The sequence below is a fragment of the Neoarius graeffei genome, chromosome 20 (genome assembly GCF_027579695.1).
Source record: "Neoarius graeffei isolate fNeoGra1 chromosome 20, fNeoGra1.pri, whole genome shotgun sequence".
Taxonomy (NCBI): Eukaryota; Metazoa; Chordata; class Actinopteri; order Siluriformes; family Ariidae; genus Neoarius; species Neoarius graeffei.
In genome coordinates, this window is record NC_083588.1 from 11,297,001 (window position 1) to 11,301,371 (window position 4,371).

Consider the following 4,371-nt stretch of genomic DNA (forward strand, 5'->3'; position numbering starts at 1 on the left):
CAGCTAACCAGCTAATGGTACCTCAGGGCTTTGACTGGTTGTGCAAGCGAACTAAGGTTCAATCCAAAAGGGAAATTTATGACAATATCCAATACAGTGTTTAACGTTTGCCTTTTTGGAAATTTTGAACGTTTTAGTTATGGCTTGTGGGATGGCGGTCGACTCCAGCAGAGTTGGCGCGGCTCCACCTTCTGGATCCAGATTCTAGAAGTAGTGTCCAGTTTGAGGTCATATGTTAATGAGGGGTGGTACCATAAAAAATAAGAGAAAGAAGCATGCACTTTTGTACCTGGCCTGTTCTCGCCACATATTCTCTTTCAGTGACCGTTACAGACTGGAAAGGTCAACTTTGAAAAGCACAGTACATCCCCAAGTAACATCCATCCATCCATCCATCCATCCATCCATCATCTGTAGCCACTTATCCTGTTCTACAGGGTTGCAGGCAAGCTGGAGCCTATCCCAGCTGACTATGGACGAGAAGCGGGGTACACCCTGGACAAGTCGCCAGGTCATCATAGGGCCCCCAAGTAACATCAGCATGTTTATTAATAAGATTATTATTATTATTACCTCCACCAATTCTGTTGGAAGAGGTTATGCTTTTGCCTCCATTTGCTTGTCTGTTCCCAATGTAACTCAAAAAGTTGTGGACGGATTTTGATAAAATTTGGAGGAAAGGTCAGCCATGGGCCAAGGAACAATTGCTGAGATTTTGATGCAAACCTGAATATGTGGCTTGGCAGAGGTATGCACTCTACTGAGTGCCCTTCTAGTTATTATTCGATTCTTAACGTGTTAGCTTTTTTTTCTAATATTTTGTTAGAGATGTTGTATATACAGTCCTTATTGCACTTATAGTGTAACAATGTAATCTTAAAATGTTTGGTAGGTTGGGTGTGGGAGTGTGTGCACTCAAATTTCAGAAAACAGCAGTTTCATTTCCATGCCAGAGGCCACTTTGTTCCTTGTGTGTGTGTATGTCTGAACAGTACAGGAAGACTTCCATTTTTCTCATGTAATTCTATACAATGATCTCATTAGTTAGAACACGTGTACAGTCATTTTACACCGTTTCTCATGATGGAGTTAACCACAGTTGCCTCAGTCCATATTCAGGTGGAGCAGAGAAACACTGATCTGCTGCAATTAAATATTAGATATCCAATTTAATTCGGAAATGAGAGGCAAAAGTTGTTCCTGGATTTTGTCCTCCTTTCACATTGGTCTTACTTGACAGACTCTAAACTTTGAACTGATCAGGTCAAGGCTTGGATTGCATAAAGAGTAGCTCAAACTCAGATTTGCATCAAAATCTAATCAATTGTTCTTTGGCTCATGGCCCGCCTTTCCTCCAAATTTTACCAAAATTCGTTCAGTACTTTTTGAGTTACGTTGTGAACAGTCAAACAAATCCTGGATACGCATACATATCGGGATCCTGGATACTTATACATATTCAGAGTTGCATCAAAATCTAATCAATTGTTTCTTGGCCCATGGCCCACCTTTCCTCCAAATTTTACCAAAATCTGTTCACTACTTTTTGAGTTACGTTGAGAACAGATAAAAAAAAATCCTGGATCTGCAAACATATCGGAATCCTGGATCCGCATACATATCCGGACATGCATCAAAATCTAATCAGTTGTTCCTTGACCCATGGTCCACATTTCCTCCAAACCAAATCTTATCAAAATCTATTAACTACTTTTTGAGTTACATTGGGAACAAGCAAACAAACAGATGAACAAGCAAATGGAGGCGAAAACATAACCTCCAATAAAGCTGGCGGAGGTAATAACACAACACTTTACAACAGTGTAAACATCCAGAAACGTTTTCAGGTGATGTATGTCTTGCCATGAAATAAATTCAACTACACTTACCTACTACATTTGATCTGTAAATTATGAGTGTAAACTTAACTACAGATCGCGAGTGATAAACAATCTAGCTAGTTAATTTGAGTTCGCCACTTCACAGCTTCATGGTCCTTATTTTACTACCGAGTTTGGGTTACTGTCGACATGGAGTTTCTCATGTTCTTCCCAGGATCTCCATTTTTCTCCCAAGAACATGTCGATAGGTGGACACTAAATTTTTATGAATGAGTGTGTCAATATATAGTAAGGTAAAGTTGAAAAGATATTCCAAAACCACATTCGGTAGTTTCACTGGTAGTCGCTCACTGTATATTTTCCTTGTTAAATAACAATAAACACTTGCTAATCAATTTAGTATAATGCAGAGCATCTGCCATGTTAGCACCACAGTGTCAAAAATGATGAAATAAGTTGAAATTAATGTGAGATTTCTCTCATATTGAATCACTTAACACGCTCCTTTATGTGTAATTGTGACTGACGCAACTGCTTTTATCCAATAAGACTAAATATGATTTATGTTAGTAAAGAATAATGCAGGAATGGTTCTGATGGTTCTGAGGAAAGTTCTTGGTAGTCGAGTCAAGACTCCTGGATCACACACAGCTACTCGTTTTCCAGCATTGTGCGTCATTCTCTCAATCGCCCTTGAATCCTGTCAGCAAAAAAGCCACCAAATATCCAAAAGCAACGCGATCGTATTACAGCACTAAGCATTTCTAAATATACCCTGTGTTTAAAGACCAATGGCTTTCTGCACGTTCGATGGCATATTTTATCAGCATCACGTAATAGGCATGCAGAATGGCCAGCCTGTGTGTCTTGAGGTCTGTTAAAAAGCAGAAAGCCAAAGTTCTCCTTTTACAATTGTGGCTTTTTCCACTTTATCCCTTGTGGTCTAAAAAATAGATATAAAGTCCAACTTTTCAGAGGAAAAAAAGAAGTCAGTTAGCATAACAGAGCTAGCATCTGGGTTAGAAATGGCAGAACATCCATCACACCAACTCCTACACCGTCATGGGAGTGTCTGCCAGAGCTAACTTCCTGGAGCTAATGGATTTTATGTTTTCTTTTTTGCTAAGTTGGAGAAAAGAGCTTGTTGTTGCAGACCTGATTTGTTCCCTACTTAGCAATATTGTGTCCCACTGGCCCAGAGGGACTTTTTAGATTTCTGTCGACTCTTGCCCTGTAATTGGGAGCACTCCTGATAACAGGTATATGCAAAGACTGGCCTGTCCATGAGGCTGTATAAAGGTCCTTGCTAATGTTAGGAAATTTAGCTAATGTTTAAACCGGAATTGAAAATGAACTGTTGAGAACTGTGGCTTTCTCTCCAGCAAACTTAATGAAAACCTAACCCAAACCCTAATCCGAACCCATTGGTATTTTTGAACTCACTTTGTACCAAAATTTGACTGATGTTTCCACCTAGTTATGAAGATACCTTCTTATGCAAAATCAAAATGGTATTTTTCTGACATCAAACGGGAAAAAAAAGGGAAGTCCTGTCCTGTTTTGCATGGCTGTCCACTGTGGTTGTGTCCAAAACTCCATATATACTGCATACTGGTACAGTATACACTGGGTACTACATGCTGGTGGCAGACTTGCGCTGAATCCAAAAACTTTTGACTTCTGAAAAACATGTTCATGCAATCAACTTATTATTATTATTATTATTATTATTATTACATTTTATTATCGTGCTAAATTATAATTATCCATCCATCCATTATCCGTAACCACTTATCCTGTGCAGGGTCACGGGCAAGCTGGAACCTACAGTATCCCAGATGACTATGGGTGAGAGGCGGGGTACACCCTGGACAAGTCACCAGATCATCACAGGGCTGACACATAGAGACAAACAACCATTCACACTCACATTCACACCCACGGTCAACTTAGAGCCACCAGTTAACCTAACCTGCATGTCTTTGGGACCGCAAGCTAGCCTCGTAGTTAGTGTGTCCACCTCTCGACCAGGAGATTGTGAGAGATACTCCCGGTCGGGTCATACCAAAGACCATCATAAAAATGGTACCTACTACCATCTGGCAAGGCACACTGCAATACAGATGCGAGTGGGGAAGTCAAACTCTTGTGGTTACCAGAGGACTAGCCCCCACTGTAACCCTAGCTGTATAGGCAGGGGGCTGAGGGCTTTTGAAACAGAGATCAGTGCCGCAACCATACGCATACGCACGTCTTTGGGGAAACCGGAGCACCCGGCAAAAACCCAAGCACACATGGGGAGAACATGCAAATTCCATACGGAAAGGCCCCCGCCGGCCACTGGGCTCAAACCCAGAACCTTCTTGCTGTGAGGTGACAGCGCTAACCACTACACCACCGTGCCGCCCCGACCTCAATTATAATTATTGATTATTATGTTCTAATTCTATTATTTCATTTCATTATTTATCTTACCTTTTGTTTTATGCACTTTGTATAAATTTGGTAATGTTGCATGAATTATATTTTG